Genomic DNA, 17,350 nt, shown 5'->3' on the forward strand with positions numbered 1-17,350 from the left:
ATCTGAAGAACATGTAGATTGACTTGGCTTCAGTTTATCAATTACTGTGTGAAAGTCAGCCACGGATGTGTGTGTTCATGCTTTGGCTTTTAGGGAGCCCTTTCCTGCTCTGACTTTACAAACAAAGTACTACACCTTCAGGGGTACCTGGCCCACACCTGTTGGGCCACACTATCACCCCACATAAACTCAGTGTGTGTCCTACCACACATCAAATGATGATTATTGTTGTTGAAAATAACCCCACTATTTAGGATCTTCCAGAAGCTTTACAACAAACCAGCTAGCATATAAACATCAGCAGCACAATATACAGTAAAATAAAGGGAAGACACAACAACAACCAGCAGTCGAAGCTGCCGTGAAATCACTTTCAGCATCAGCAAAGCAAAATTGGGGGGGGGGGTTCATTCCACACCTGTGGTCACAAGACAAGGGGCAAAAAAGGCAACCTAACATTCAGTGATGGAGACGCACAGAGAAGGGCCTTCAAAAATGACCTCAGGGAGTGTAACTGCTGAGTACAGAAGTGATTGTTCTTACCTCTCCTGTGGAACTTGCCCCTGCAGCCATGCATGGTAGTGGCTCGAGTGCTGTTAGAAACCTTTTCCACAGAGTTCCCCAAACACCATTTGCAAAGCAGTGAACTGAATGTTCTTTAATCAGTTGACAGCTTTATGTTCAACAAAAGTCATTTTTGCTGAAATTGGGAGACAGTGAGTTCCGTGAGGCACTCATCTCAACAAAAAATAATCCTTCCTACAGTTGGGTGGCTTCAGGGTTGATAGGAATGATGGTCCAGATTTAATCTTTATCACTGGTAAGAACAGTCAAGCTCCGGGCAGATCTATTCAGCAGACGTATGCTGGGTTTATACTGGTTTGCAGCCTGGTATTGTAGTAACTCCAGGCAGCCACTTCCAAACACAGCTCCAGCTCTTCAAAATGCGTAACTAGACAGGGAAACAGACAGGGCAACCAAACAGGCAACGCTCCAAGGAGCAGACAAGAACAGCAAGCCAAAGAACCCACCAGCCTGGAGACCAAACAGTGGCTTATACCTTGAAACATGTGACCTCAACTGCCAGCTGTTAACAAATTGAAGTTGAGACTGAGGCTTCAATGCAGCCAGAAGGACCAAGGCATAGGGCTTGATTCTGACAGGACATCTCATACGAGACTCTTTCTCCAGGCTTTCCTTCTGCTCTTAGCAATGTGGTCCACCATGCCGAAGATCTGTCTGTCTGATTCGTTTGTACCCCACCTTTCTCCCCAATGGGGAACCAAAGCAGTTTACACCATTCTCCTCTCCTCCCATTTAATCCTACAACAACCCCATGAGATAGGTTAGGTTGAGAGAGTGTGAGTGGGCCAAGGTCACCCACTGAGCTTCAATGGGGTGAGTGGAGTTCGAACCCAGATCTTCCAGATACTAGTCCAGCACTCCTAACCACTACACCACACTGGTTCTCTAATCTATGAAATTAATCTATAAAATTAGCTGAGCATTTGAGGCTGTTTTATAGAGAATCAAATCATCTAGTCTGATACATTCTACTATGACCAGCAGTAGCTCTCTAATAATTCAGAGAGAAAGATCCTTTCAACTGGACATACCAGGAGTTGAATTTGGAGTGTCCTGCATGCAAAACATGCAATTTACCGCTGAGCTAGTGCTGAGTAGCTGAATATATGAGGCTGCCTTACGTTGAGTTAGCCTTTGGTCCAATAAGTATTGTCTACTGAAAGTAGTTTTCAGTCTTTCCAGGCTCAAGACCAATCTTCAATCCCAATTTGTAAACACAGGACCCATTTTAAATCCAATATATATTTTTTTACACCTCCTCTGCCTTCCTCATCCTCCGTGTATTTCCTCTCACTGATGTGACCCTCCTGAGGTCAGGTTACAACTCACTTATCAGTCACAGTTTGCCAGATAAGACTGAAGGAGGAGGGGAAGCTAAGCTTCGTTTTCAAAATGACATGAGTCAGCTCACTGTTGTGAGCTGTGATGTTCTTTTTTGCTTGCAAGTCAGGAATAGCATACTCACTCAGATTATTGCTCTTAGGTGTACACAGCTGAGAGGGATGTGTTCAAAACAATATTAGCAAAGAGTTCCAAAGGTGAGGGCAACTGGCTTCAGAACAAGGAAGCTCATGCACTCCACAATTTCAACCAACAAATGGAACCAACTGAGCAGGGACTCTACCCCAGGAGACCAAACCAACGTGTACAAACATCAGAGGGGGACAAGCAGACCATTCTACTGTAATGCATACAATCAATATATCACATGCTCCATTCCCCACCCCCTTTAGCCCTTTAAAGATCTCCCCCCCCCTTTTCTGCTGAACGGCATGGTAGCAAGGCAAAGAGGGCTTCCAAGTAGCTCCCCCCCCCACACACAATCATCATTGCATTTCTGCAGGCTCAATGGAAGAAAGTGGAGGAGTGGGGGGGGGGTCTGTGCAGGAATGGTTGTGGGTAGATGCTGTTCCTGCCCACTCCTGCATTGCTTGCTGCTACTGCCGTGGTAGGAGAGTATTTTCACTCCCCCATCTGGAAGCAGCCTCCATCAGTTCACTACAATTGTGTGTGTGTGTGTTTGTGGGAAGAATCACCATCAATCAGGTTGGGGGAAAAGATGGAAAAAAACAAAAGAACAGAAAATACTGGACCGCATTAGACTGACGACAGCGTTGACTGAATTCTCCATAAAAACTGAGTGAACAAATAATGCCTCTTCCAGACTAAACTGCTAGTATGGAAGCAACCCTGTTTTACATAAGTGATTTGCTATTCTCTGAAAAGAGCAACAAGAAACTAGGGCTGGGAGAAAACAGAGAGAGAAGAAGACACAGAAGCATATCACCAGGCAACACAGATCTCTCTCCTCGGATCTGGAATGGACAATACTGAACCGTGGATCTGAGTTCTTTGTGTGAATCCTTGCTCTCAGGGACAGCAGAGAAGGATGTAGCACGTAAAGGAAGGAGTCATTCAGACTTCAGCCTTGCTATACCAAATATAATGGTGGACAGGTGGTTTTTGGCAGGGAGCTGAGCTTAAAGAGCTAACCCCACAGGTTTAATAGCTGCTCAGAATCTAGAGTGATTAAAGTCTTCCAAACCACCAGGACCTCCAAGAAGAGTTTCTCTCTGCCTGAGGATTTGGCAGACCAGGCCTGAAATCACTTGGAAGAAGAGCTCCCACTCATGGGTAGCTTCTTCCACCAGGTCTGCACAACATGTGACCCAGCAAACCAAACACCCCACCACAGAGAGAGAGAGAGAGAGAATGCAGTGTCTCCTTTACAAATTCCTCGTGTCCCAAGCAGGCAGCAAAAGCAGGTGGGCTCTTGAGACTGACAAGCTGCATTTGACATGCTGGGTCACAAGTTCAGTAGGCTGGCCATGCCAGAGATTACCTCTTGATGGAGCAGAGGCTGGGGGTTACAGGGCACCACGAGAGAGTTTTGTAGATGAGCAGAAAGGTGCCAGGCCATTGCATTGACAGGGGAGAGGGACTAAAGCAGGAGGAGGTGGAGAAAGTTGGGTGTCTCATGCAGGAACAGTAGATCTGGAGTTGCAGGAAGGGGCAACACCTTGAGTCAAACAACAGCATTTTAAAAAATCCATGCATACATCTACTTGAGGGCTTTTTTCCTCGGGAGGAACACAGCGTGCCCCAACTTTATTTGGGAGCTTCCACATGATGCAGCGCAAAAGAGAAAACCTCCTTTGCTCAGACTTGAAGAGAAAATGGCACTAGGGCTACAGGCAGAACCTCTGTGTGAAAGCCAATCCAGAGGGGGATGGAGTTTAGCGCCATCTTCAAAACTGCAGCAATAAGTAGTGAATTTGTGGGAAGCACTGAAGCTTACCCTAAATAAGCCTGTAAAGAAGCACTCTAAACATGACAGTTGCCAAACACCTATGGGTATATGTATATTACAGCTGGTTTAACTAATTCTGTCTTGCAGAGAGCTCTGGGATATGTAGTTTGTGGGGGAGGGACATCCTCAGGTTCTCTAACAGAGAGCTGTATATCATGCTTATTAGAAGGGGCATGGGAGCAGAGTTCCTGCAGCTTCCTTCCTATACTTATGTGAAAGATCCAGGAGGGCAGGGCCAATGACATGGTTCCTTGCCAAATTTGTTGCATGGGCATGGAAAAAACAATATTAGTGGTCCAGCCCTCCTGTCTCCTTCATGGCCCTATTACTGCAGCAGCATTGAGGAAGGGAAGATCTCTTAAGACACTGCTGCTAAGCTAGATTTGACTCAAAGGATGCTTTGATCATCTCCTGCAATTGCTTGGCCTCCGAAATCAAAGGCAAAGAGGAGCGGACATCTCTAGGACAGCCACTGGATGCTGTGACCAACAGACAATGCTCCTGCAATGCTCAAGGTGACAGATTTTCCTGCTTTATATTTTTTAAAAAGGTCTCAAGCTTCAAAAGGATTACGGAAGACAAAAATCCGGCCAATAGATCCTTTCCGAATTCCGCTCTTGGCTTCATTTGCAAAGGGATTAATTATTTACACAAACGTGTGCCCTGCTTTTCCCAAAGATGACAAGCTCCCTCCATCTGACTTTTTTTTGTGTGTGGCGAACTCTGCAATGCTATTTAACAAGTGCTGTCATTGGCAGATATCTGTTTCATTCGTTTGTCTGGGTTTGTTGTGTCCTCATTTCAATAGGAATTACTTTTCAGATTAAAAAAATCATACACAAAAGGCTGGCCGATCTGTTGTTTTGCAGAAAGCTTGTCCATCATGCCTTGCTGCTCATGTGCTTGTTTCTCATCATGAATGTGACCAGTTCTGCCATGCAATGATCCAAAGTACACACAACTTGCAGAAGCACACTGAAGAGAGGCAGGGCTTCAGCATCTTTGGCTTGAAGGTTTCCTACAGCAAGAAGCCTTGGTCAGCAACTAGGTTACGGGGGGAATGGAGGTTGCACCTCCTCTCTCACAAGCTGCTGGTGCTCCACAGAGAGCCCACTTTGGCCCTGGTGCTACAGTGGGGCACCTTGGGGCCTGGCCCCCTGACTTACTGCCAAGGCCCCCTGACTTCCCATCCAGCCCAGGCCCCCCAACTTCCAATTTATTAAATTTTATTTGTGGTGCTCCCTTGGGGGGGGGATGTGTGGGGTGCCCCCTGACTTATTTAAAAGCCCCCTGAATTAAAAAATCCTGGCTATGGGCCTGGCCCCCAGTTGCTGATCTTTAAGTAAAGCCAGAGTAAGCGCACGCAGGGAAGGTCCAAGAACCTGTGATTGGTCTATATGTTGCACATTGTATAATTTTGCAGTTTTGCAATCATTTATTCTTTTAAACCGCTCATCAGGAGGAGGGTCAGGAAGTTCTGTACCAGGCAGCCAAGCTCTACTATCCAGTTCAAAGAGAGCTTACTTCTGGCCTGGGAGACTTGCAAAGGCTATCTGTTTACCATGTAGGTTGGAAAGGTGGGTTAAAAAACAGCATGATCTTGTGAGTGTCTTTTTAGGCTCCCCCATTAGGAAATCCAGGTCCACAGAGACACATCTGAGCCTGCAAACATTTAGGGACCCAAGGAAGCTTTACCTTTTAGCAGGTCTATAATGAACACTGTGACACAAAGGATACTTTTGGCCCTTTCTTATTGGTTGATATGAGGAATCTACTTCTAGTCTAAACACAGCAAAGGAGCTGGTTGCTAAAGTATATGATTCAGCCAGCTGCCTGTGGGAGAACTCTGTGGCAGGCACTGTCCCTGCCCTACACATTGGATGTTGGAGGCCACCTTCAAACCCTAGGCAGCAGAAAGGTGGGATGTAACATCTCCAAAACAAACAGATATAAGTTCCATCTGAATGTCAGCTTGTTCTACATTCCAGAGGTCACAAAATAGATACGAAACAAAATCCCAAACACTGTAAGAGAGGCTAGAGGGACAGAATGAAGGAGCCTCAATCATGTCTGGAGCTCTGGACTCACAATCTGCTGAAAACTCTGTCCACAAGCATCTTTTCCTTCTGTTTTAAATGAAATTGCTACCTCTGAGAGATCATACTAGGAAATCCTCTCTGCTCCTGAGATAGCAAAGCACAGGACAGCTAGATTTCCAAAAGCCCTAAGTAGCTACAGTTTATGTGCTGTTTTCTTTTACAAAACGGATTCTGCTTTGACAGGCTGTTTGGTTTCCTGCCTGTCTTGCCCCCCACCCTCAAATACTACAATTATTACTATTACAAATGCTACAGAATTCTCCAGGGCTCTGCTCTCACAAGGAAACTGATTCTATGAAAGGATGCCTCCTGGAATTTCCTATCACTTGGGGTTGTAGAAATCATATATTGCAGCACAGGTGGAAAGAGCAGAAGCATGTGCCATTCGTGTTTCTTCAGTCTGCCCTTCCTGCGATGTTTAAATTGCTTTGATGAGACTAGAGGTGACCTATTCAACATGGAAATTTGCCATGGCATTGGACAGCTAAAACATGTTCTTGGGAAGGTCAATATAATTCAGTGCCTGCTCAGGTGCTCACAGATTGCTTTGTTCAGTTCCCCCCCTTTCTTCCTCCCTGCACGGCACAGTTGATTTGCAGAAGATTGTCAACATCACAGCTGATGGCAGCTGAAGCTGTTTATAGAAGGAAATCTAAAGATTCTGAGCATTTCCCAGTTTACATTGATTTATTTAGAGGAACCTTATGCTGCCTTTCCATTCATGCCCTAGTTGGTTCACAAATGGTAAAAATATAAAATAAATAACAGATAAAATGTATTTTATTATTTTATATCCTGCTCCCCCCCCCCATATGAGACTCAAACCCATCAATGAACATGCAACATTTAAACGCAGATATAAGCAAATCCACTCAAAGGCCTTTGGGAATGGTCTGTCAAGATCCTGGGGAAATCTTGAGTTGATTAAATTAATGAGCTTGTTTTGCTCATCTCGTTTCTTGCCTTTCAATTAGCTCTGTCAGTCTCTTCTGCTTCAGGCAAACTTCCCCTTAGCAAATCTGCTGTCCTGCTGCCCCACAAGTAGACAAAATACCAGGTTACTTTAGTATGGTATATTCTGGTGCCTACCAGCAGAGGGTGCTTTAATGACACCCAAAGAGCCCTGCTGAGAGCCTGAAATAGAGCTGAGGTGTGAGGGAGGCAACTGATTTTATGAGAAATTTCAGTCCACCGCAGCCAAAATAACCACTGCATTTATGGTGGCGGAAGCTTTCCTGCACCAGACCCCACTTTGCCAGATGTCCAGTGTTATATTCAGCACATGAGTGACAAAGAATCTTGAAGCACTTTAAAGACCACAGCATTTATGGTGGCAGAAGCTTTCCTGCACCAGACCCCACTTTATCAGATGTCCAGTGTTATATTCAGCACATGAAATGTTACACTGAAACACTTCATACATCTGAGTAGGCTCTGGCTCCCAATGTCTCTGCCACAATAAAGTCATTAGTCTTTCAGACACCACAAGATTCTTTGTGCTTTCCAGGGAGATCAGAGTGATATGGCATTGTTACCTGATTGAATGCTCCTTTCTTCCGTCCCACTCTCATTCATGGTCAAGCTTTTAAAGCGTGTCATCAAAATGGTGGGATGAATGAACACACAGTAGGAAACCTTTCTCAAACACAACTTGCAGCACTCTGGAGGTGGGGGTGGGGGTGGAAATTCAGTCTTCAATTGATTCTCTAATGCAGCTGTTCTTGAACTATGGGTCAGGACCCCAAAGTGGGTTACAACTTTCATTTGGCCATGAGGAAGAAAGTGAAATATGGTGAGCTGGGAGAAGAGGCTCTGTTGGAGGTTTACAGAAAGTTTGGGCTTTCACATGGAACATAAGAAATTGCCTTGAAATACATACAGCCTGTTACTCAATAATGTGATATATTAATACATAATTTTTTTAAAAAAATACACAGTACCAACCGGTTCTGTGTTAAATGATGTACAATTCTTGTGTCTTATTTTGTGGAGGGGGAAAGCAGTGTGATGTTATTTTGCAAGTGTGGCCCAAAAACTAGAATCAGTTTAGAAGTGGGCCCCACATCCAAACGTCTGGGCACTGCTACCCTAATGGGAAAATATTTGGGGAAAATATTGGAGTCCTAAGGTATGGTGGGAGGGCACGTGATTACAGCCGCCATGATGAAACTAAGAAGATCCCACCAGCAAAGTTCCCTCTAAGCTGTGGAGTGTTGTGAGCAAAAATTCTACATTGTGAGCTACTGGCATTAAAGTTGTGAGCGAGATATTTGGCTACTGCATTAAATTAGTTTGGTCTGGAGCCATCCTTCCTGAGCTAAGACCAAAATGTCTGAGCCGGAGGCTAAAAAACTGAGCTAGCTCACACTAACTCAGCTTAGAGGGAAACAGGAGCTGTTGCACACACTCAGCAACTGAAATACAAAGCAGCTGGAAATAAATGTAAAAGACTATGTTTTTTTGTTACCTGTTTAAGTAGCCAAAAAGGAGACTTTGTGTACACAGGATTTAATGTGGTGGAGGGGATGTGCCTCAGTGGTAGAGCATCTGCTTTGTGTGTTGGTCTCAGGTTCAATCCCCAGCATTTCCAGTTTAAAAAGGATCATGTAGTAGATGCCTGGAAAGACCTCTGCCTGAGATCCTGGAGAGCTGCTGCCAGTCAAAGCAGACAATACCGACCTTGATAGGCTGGGCTTCCGGTTTGGACTTCGCGAATGGCGGACGCATCTCCGGGACGCTCCCGGAGTCGTTTCACCCACGCGCGGCAAGGGGGGGGAATCCGCACAAGTGGAGATCCTAAGGAACTCCAGTCAGGGTGCTCCGATCTGGGGCGTGCAGGGGATGTGCCTCTTTCCCGATCGGATGGTCGGAAATTGAGGCTCGCCCCATGCCCCAATGGCCCTAGCCGTGGCAGTGCCCCATACGGGGACTAGCGGAGCCGCCGGTCGTCACCGGGTGATTAAGCGGACGAGCGTTTAAAAGAATATTTTCGGCTAAAACTGTGAGTTGCCAGTCAAAATGGGAGAAAAAGAACTGAGCGCGCTCCCCCCCTTTTTCGAAAAACCGCAAGGGAGGAGATTCCCCCCCCCACGCAACAAAGACTGATCGAACAGAAAGAGAGGGGGGGGAGTGAAAATTGAAAAGAGCAGTGTTACCTTATGGTGAATTGTTAGAAGATATACAGGAAATTTCATTTTGTAGTTGCGCGGCACGAACTTTTAAAAAGTAAACAAAAAAACAAGATGTCGAGCCAGAAAAATTAGACACTGAAATTAAAACTCTAGAAGACAAATTACAAAGTTCTATGACAGCTGAAAGCTTTGGCAACCGTCTTAAAACTATGGAGGAGGACCTCAAGATTTTTGAGAAAAATATAAGAGACTATAAAATTAAAAAATATGAAAGAGACCATCGAGATTATACTCAGAATAGAGTTTATAATTGGCATACACAGGGAGAACCCAATAAACGAAGAGTCTCATGGGCAGACTCTAGAACTAATCTTACTGATTATGATAGTACAGAGGCAGAGGAATCAGCTAATACCTCTGCAGAGGAGGGATCCTCCTCTAGAGTAAATCCTTATAGAAAATCTAAAAATACTGCTCGTCAGAATTTTTTACAACAATTCCCGAAGAAACGTCGGGGGAACAAGACTTAGTGATGAACCTTTCTGCTAAACATCTTACTCCAATGGAGAAGAAAATACTCAATTATGGTTTAGGATTTGTACCCACTCCGAGATATGACAGTTTTCAGACACGCATTGATATTTTTAAATTGATTAGGCTTCTAAAATTAAAGGCTTTCTTTGGTGATAGTAATGAAAATAGTAGGAATAAATTTAAACCTAAATCGCAATTTACTCCAAATGTTAATTTACCAGCTATTACTGTGTTTGAACAACAAATACTTAAAGAAATTAACCAATTGGAAGAAATACACTACAGAGGCAGACAGAATTTTTCTACACAAGACTTCGATACCTTACGTACTCTTGCTGAGGATCCTTCAATTGTTATCAAAGAGGCGGATAAAGGGGGAGGCATAGTTGTATTAAACACTAAGGACTATCTTTCTATGATTAACGTATTACTAGCAGATAGAGAAGCATATGCACCATTGGATTATGATCCAACAGATAAGATCATGAGAATTATACAGATAGTCGTGAATGAGGCTATAGCTTTAAACTATCATTAATAATTTTTATTCTCTTTACAGGTAAAGATGAAAGACGACTGACAACTCGCAGAAGAAACCAAAAGAAGATTTGTGTATTAGCAGTAAAAGACTAACATACTAATAATAATATCACCCAACCTTTTCTTTATCCCACTATATACCTTCCTTTTTCTTATATGAAAAAAGAAAACTCTCTTCTTTTTAGAAGAGTCAATAAAAAAAAAAATACCGACCTTGATAGGCTGACTTGGTGTAAGGCAGTTTTGTGCCTGTGTGTGTCTGGGGCTTTTCCAGGATTTAATGTAATTTAACCCTGGGACACGAAGTAAGACTGAAGATGACAGAGGTCTTCGGCACATATCCATATGCATAAAAATTGCTGCAACCCCCAAAATCTCACCACTGCTTTTGCATTCCAGCGGAGTGTGGAGGTTTCAGTTCATTCTCTCAAAGGGCTGGTTTTATGATGCTGCAGTTGATGATGACTTTGGGCTTGCCTATCCACTTGCACAGACATAGGGCCTAGCAACTTGCTTGCTTTCAGAAATCAAAATGAAGATGGTTTTGCCACTCAATGGCATGCTTCGTGAGTTTTAGCACATGAACACACACACACACACACACATGCACACACAAATTGCAACAAATACATAGCTCTCATGGCCAGCCTTCTTTTAAGAATCGACTAGAACTAGTTTGCTACAGGTAAACTAATTTGCTAGAGATAGCCAGAGCCTACCTATAGCAGAATCACAGGATAGATACAAACCTCCCTTTCACAAAAAGAAAACGTGTTCATAATCCCCAGTACTTTCCTCACATCACTGTACTATGCTACTGATAGTGGCAAGTAATATCACACCAATTTTTATTTATTTAGATATTTATTCCTTGCTTTTATTCTACAACAATAACCCCATTAGCCTAAAAGAGAGTGACTGGCCCAAAGTGACTCAGCGAGCTTCTGTGGCAGAGCAGGGTCTCCCATATCCTGGTTGGACATTCTAACCCAGGTGTATCAAACATGTGGCCCATGGGCTGGATCTGGCCCTGCAGGGCTCCTATCCAGCCCTTGAGCAGTTGGCTGTCACCTGCTTCCTTCTCCAGTTCTGCTAGTGCTGCATTGCAGCTTGCTTTGCCAGACTCTCTCATTTGCACTTAAGAAATAGATAGGCAAGCCTCTGTTCTCTGCATTGGTTGAGGCTCCTCCCCTCTTCCTTCCAGGGGGAGGGAGGGAATGAGCCAGAGCTCACTTCCTGGTCAGGCTGCCTCAATCACACAGGAACACGTTTAAGACCAGCAAAGTTTTATTCAAGGTATGAGCTTTTGTGCCTTGCTACAGTGTGTGTGTATTTTGTACTTTGTTTTTTTAACATTTTATAAACAATACATATAATATATTCTACTAACTTTACAAATTATCATTATGTGTGTGTGTGTTTTGTTGCTCTCATTATGCTGTGGGTCTCCTGGGTGCAACTGGGTTTGCCTCCCCTTTATCACTGTATTCATGCCCTCATGATCCAGTCTTTCTCAGTTGGAAAGCAATGTGAACTATTTAGATGACGAATAACAACAAGCCAGTGAGGTGGATTAGGCTGAGAGTGTGTGTCCAGACCAAGTTCACCCAGCATATTTCCTTTGTAGACTGGGAGTTTTGAACCTAGACTTCCCAGATAGCAGGCTGATACTGACCACTGTACATGGCTGTCTCTCTATTCTTGCACTGCCTCATGGGCATCGCAGTTATTTTTCTGGGAAGACCATAGTTTTGTAGACAAACTTGTGTTTGTGTCATGATGCCTTCACATGTTCTTGACCAGCACATGAAGCAATTTATGTACAAAAGCTTGCAATGCCCAGCCATTTCATGTTTTCCCCTGAGTCCTAGGCTCAGAGCACTGACCATGAGATTTGTATAATGAATGACAATAAATCAAAAGTGGGGTTGCAGCTTACAGATACACACCCGAACAGCATACTCAAGATTGCTACAGCACAGACATTTTGATGCAATAATTCAGAGCAAGAGGTGTCAGTTATCAGACTGTTAAATAAATAAAATATTGTAAGCATGCTAATCTGTTATTTTAAGTTTAATTTTTAAAAATTGTGTTTGTTAGTATCATTTATAAAGTTTATATCCTTGCTACCTGGCATTACATTTTATGATACACATGGCCTGGCCCAACAAGGTCTCATTTATGTCAGATCTGGCCCTCATAACAAATGAGTTCAACGTCCCACTGAACAAGTAACTCTGGGGACTGTTTGGGATGGCAATATCTTTTGAGGCCCCAGTGAAATAGTTTACAGCCCAAGAGAATTTTCTCAGGATCCTTTACAATGTTGCAGAAGATGACAGGATATGTGCATGCGTGTATCCCAGCACCCTTGACAACACTGGAATGAACTATGGGATGTGCTAGTGAAATGTGACAACACGCATTAGGCTTATCCCTGGACAGAATGCCACCACAATTGCAGAGTATTGCATTATCAAAACTTTACTCCCCTATACTTTAATATTTTATCCTTCCAGTGGCAAACTGCCATCACCAACCTCATTGGCCATCACAATGTATATTTCCCAACTTAAATCAGCAGAACCAGTAGCACTCTGTATGTCTCTGTTTTCACGATAGCCATGCAAAGGCTGAAGCTCCGAACCGGCCTTGCAGAACCAGAGACCTTGGTGTGTGCAGCTATGTCGGAGGCTCTGGCAGTGTGCTCTCACTCTGCATAAGGAGGGAGGGACACCTCAACCTCCTCCTCATTACCAGACTCCAAAAATTTTGTTGAGAAGAGGTCCTAGCTACTATAGTTACAAATAGGATGCTGGGTGGCCTGCACTTCTGCCCCAAGTTACATTTCACTTGGGTAGTCAAAGCAAGAAAGACATCATGAGGCTTGGGTTGCCAGCTCCAGGCTGGAAAATTCCAGGAGGTTTGGGGATAGAACCTGGAAAGGATGCTTAGCAGGGATGTGATGCCATAGTGCCCATGTGCCAAAGCAGCCATTTTCTCCTGGGGAACTTATCTCTGCCACCTGGAGTTTCATTGTAACTCCAGGAGATCTCCATGCCCTGCCTGAATGTTGGCAACTCTACATGAGGCTCAAATTGGGCACACTGGCACCAGGATCCAAGCCCTTTTCTCTGCACAATGGAAGCTTTGTCGAAGAGGGAGCTGCTGGCCTGTTCCCTGCTCCATTTCATTACCAGTGGCAAATTGGTGATGAAATGGAGATGGCTGAAGAGTACAGATGGCTGAAGAGTAGTATTGTGGCTATCAGCTCAACAGGGGTCAAGTAACCCAGGAATCTTACTCAATAGTGCCAGCTAAGAGAAAACCAGCTGCCATCAAGGTCCAAGTTTTCAAGAATCAAAGCTCCCTTCATCAGCCCCCTTCATAGACTGTGAAGTGGCTCCGAGAGACACCCTGTGCCATCTCAGAGGCTTTGGCTACACAGCTGGGTCTCTTGTCCATTCTCCATGGTACAGAGTGTCATGTTTGGTCTATGGACTAACATTCCTTGGAACAAATATGCCTTTTCATAGCCATGTCACTTAGGTACAAAGGGCCACGGCTCAGTGGAAGAACTTTGGCATGCTGTGGTTTGCTACTGTGTGAGACAGGAGGCTGGACTAGATGGACTACTGGTTTGATCCAGTGGAGCTCTTCTTATGCTCTTATGCAGGCGGTCCCAGGCTCAATCCCCAGCATCTCCAGTTAAAAAGGACCAGGTAGTAGGGGATGTGAAAGACTTCTGTCTGAGACCCTGGAGAGCAGCTGCCAGTCTGAGTAGACAATACTGACCTTGATGGACCAAGGGTTTGATTCAGTATAAGGCAGCTTAATGTGAAAGCAAGACCCAACTACTTAGCCCCACCTCCTTACAAACTTGCTTCTCTGTTTAATGTGTGATCTAGTATTTTATTCTCATGTTGAAAATTATCTTTGTTAGCTGCTTTGAGAAGGTCTATAAAAAGCACCTGATACATTCTGTAAGTAAACAAAGGAATGCACTGCCAACTCTGGTCTGGCTCTCAGTTTGATTACCTGAGTGTCACCTAATAACCAAGTCACTGACAAACTACTCAGACTGCTTGTCTACACCTCACCCAAGCAGCAGTGGCTAATAACTACGGGGGGGGGGGGGCTGTGGTATGTAAGGGAGGCCTTTCCCCCATATTCTGTCCCTAATTAACATGGGGGCTTGCCCCACCAGAAAGCTCTCTTGTTGTACTAGTTCTACTGAAATGAACAGGAAATGCAGAAGAGCCTGAATGGGAGAAACTACCTGTGGATTGAGACCAAGATGTCAACTCCCCCTGGCTCCTACTGGGCCACCCTTGATAGCATCCAGACTCTTGTGCCTGATGCAATCTCCTCACCTTGGCTCCAGGTAGCATCAATTTAACTTGCAGTGTATATATTGAACACACTGGCATTTTGGTCCCTTCCAGTGGTAAAGTTCCATACTTGGCACTTTGCTAACACCCTCTGCTTACAGTAAACAATTACTCCACCAAACCAATATCCTAACCTGTCATTAACCTAATGCACAGCTTATGATCATGCATGATGACATGGATCTGCTTATCCATGTATTGCTCTGCTGTGCAAACAGAGCAAGCTGTGCCGCCAAGACAGTCAGCTTTGCCAAAAGGACCTGAAGCTCAGTTATTTAAACAGCCACTGCATTGCTGTGGATTCTTGACTGGAGACCATGCCTCTCTGAGCTCATGTGCCTGTGACATGACTCTCCTTAGGTGAACCTGGCTGCTTGGGAAATCTCCTCTAGCCCTCGGATGTTTTTTTCCAGATTGGACACAACAGAAAAGCATTTAGTGGGAAGTCATTCCCGAAGCTTCTGCTCAGAGACCACAGTGGAACTGGCAACAGAACAGAATAACTCTCTTCCCTCCACAGCCTTTAGTCCATTGGGAGACTTTTAAAAAATCTACTTTGCCATCTGGCACTCAAATGGAGCAGCGTCTGCAGCATAGCTAGTCCTACCGTCATCATCATTGATAGAGCTCAGTGTGTCCCCTTGACTCCTGCAAGCAAGGTTTTCCAGAACTACATATGTACAGAACACATTGATGGAAGATTTTAACCATCCTATTTCCCTGTTCTCTGCAACACTTCCATCATGTGTTCACTCCCCCCCCCCATCATGACCTCCTTGTTTCTACAATATTTTCTGGGCTCCTGCAACTATCCAATACTGCATCTAGTAAGGCATTCCTACACCACAATGTCCACCTGCTCCTTTGGGTAAGTGTGACAAACTCTTCTGAGGGTTTTCCTGCAGGAACGCACAGGAGCGGAGCTCCAGCAGTAAAGAGCCCAGGGGGCGGACACATGCAACAAGACCCACCCCCCTGCGCCCAGTCAGAGCAAGAAGCAGCCAGGTAGGTTGCAGAGCCCCCCAGCCCAAAACAGTCCAGTGGCACCTTTAAGACCAAGTTTTATTCAGGTACAAGCTCTCCCTTCTCTGCGAGGACAGGTCTGCACGTCCCCCCCCCCACAAATAGCTAGCAATCCAAAACAGTCCAGTGGAGCCTGAGCGGTGGGTGTTGCCTTCTGACACACTTCCGGTGATGTCAGGGTGTGTGGCATATGCAAATAAGTTATGCTAATGAGTTATGCTAATGAGCTCCCCTCTTTTTCTACTAATTGGCCCCTGGTTTTTGGGAGGCCTTTTTTTTGGGGTTCAAAGGGGGGGGGGGGGAAGTGCCAGCAACATTTCTTCCATAGCAAAGTTCCAAGTTCATTTGTAGACTCCTCCACAAGTGAAGCAGCTGAAAAAACCTTGAAGGATGTTTACTGTTCCTTCTGGTGGGATTTGCTCAGATCTGCTGTCTGTCAGTGCATCCAGAATTTACCACGTCCTGTGAGGGCCATCTCTCACACATGCAGCTGTAACCGGACTACTATTATGCTTCTGCCCGCCTGCCCTTCAATGCAAGTACCACAGTGGATCATTACTGGCTTGCCCTCTGTTTTAAAATTGGATTCTTAATTGTTTATGGTTTTAAGATGTGGTTTTATTGTTTATATTTCCATTGCGACCCACCCTGAGCCTGCTTGTGAGGGAGGGCAGGATAGAAATAACCTTAGAAATAGAAATAGAAATAAATAATAAATAAAATAATAATACCAGTTTCCACTTGTATAACAGAACTTGTCAGATTTACAGTGCAATTTACAGCGCAATAAGTAGATTTATATACAGCGGACTTAAAAGGGTATAACTTTACTTGGAATTGCACTGTTAAGGCAACCTTTTATGCCACTGACCAAAGTGGGTATAGCACTCAATCACTGTTTCTGAAAGTGATGAATGAAGTACTTCAGTAAAGTTCACAAGTAAGAAGAGTTGGTTGGTTTTTATATCCTGCTAGTTTCTACCCTAAGGAATCTCAAAGCAGCTAACAATTGCCTTCCCTTCCTCTTCCCAGAGCAGGAACCTTGTGAGGTAGGTGGGACTAAGAGAGTTCTGAGAGAACTATGACAGGCCCAAAGCAGACTACACATGGAGGAGTGGTGAATCAAACCCAGTTCTCCAGATTAGAGTCCACTGCTTTCAACCACTACAACCACACTGGCTCTCAAGTAAGGCAAAAAAGCCACAGGCATCCCCTGTTGCTTGCCTTCCTGCATCTGGTAAGCAGACCTGCACTGTCTCTGAACATGGAGGTTCCATTTAGCTGCCATCACTAAAAGCAGTCAACTGGTCCTGCAGGAATATGAATAACCTTTTTTTAAAAGCCACAAAAGGTCTAGTTGACATCTGCAGCAGAATGAGGTGCTAGATTGTAGAGGTGGCAGAATGGAATGTTATTACTTCAGGCTACAGATTCTGAAGGGGGACATCACATTTAATTGTCCTCCTGCACCAAAAACATAAACTCCCTGCAAACAGAAAACCAGCACAGCAGGCAAGGTGCTGAGCAAGAACCTTCTCTTCCTTGATGTGCCTGTTTTCTATTTCAATAGAGTCTGCACATAGGAGACTTTTCTAACATGGCACCTCCCCACCTGTAATTTGCAGTGGTACACTCCATTCAAGTGCCTCATGCTGCTGCACTTGTGTACACAGCCCAGGCTGGAGTCCAACCCATCCTGGCTCCAGACCTCAAAGGCTTCACTGCAGAGACTAT

This window comes from Gekko japonicus, unplaced genomic scaffold (assembly GCF_001447785.1).
Source record: "Gekko japonicus isolate JY-2015 unplaced genomic scaffold, Gekko_japonicus_V1.1 scaffold409, whole genome shotgun sequence".
NCBI classification, from domain to species: Eukaryota; Metazoa; Chordata; class Lepidosauria; order Squamata; family Gekkonidae; genus Gekko; species Gekko japonicus.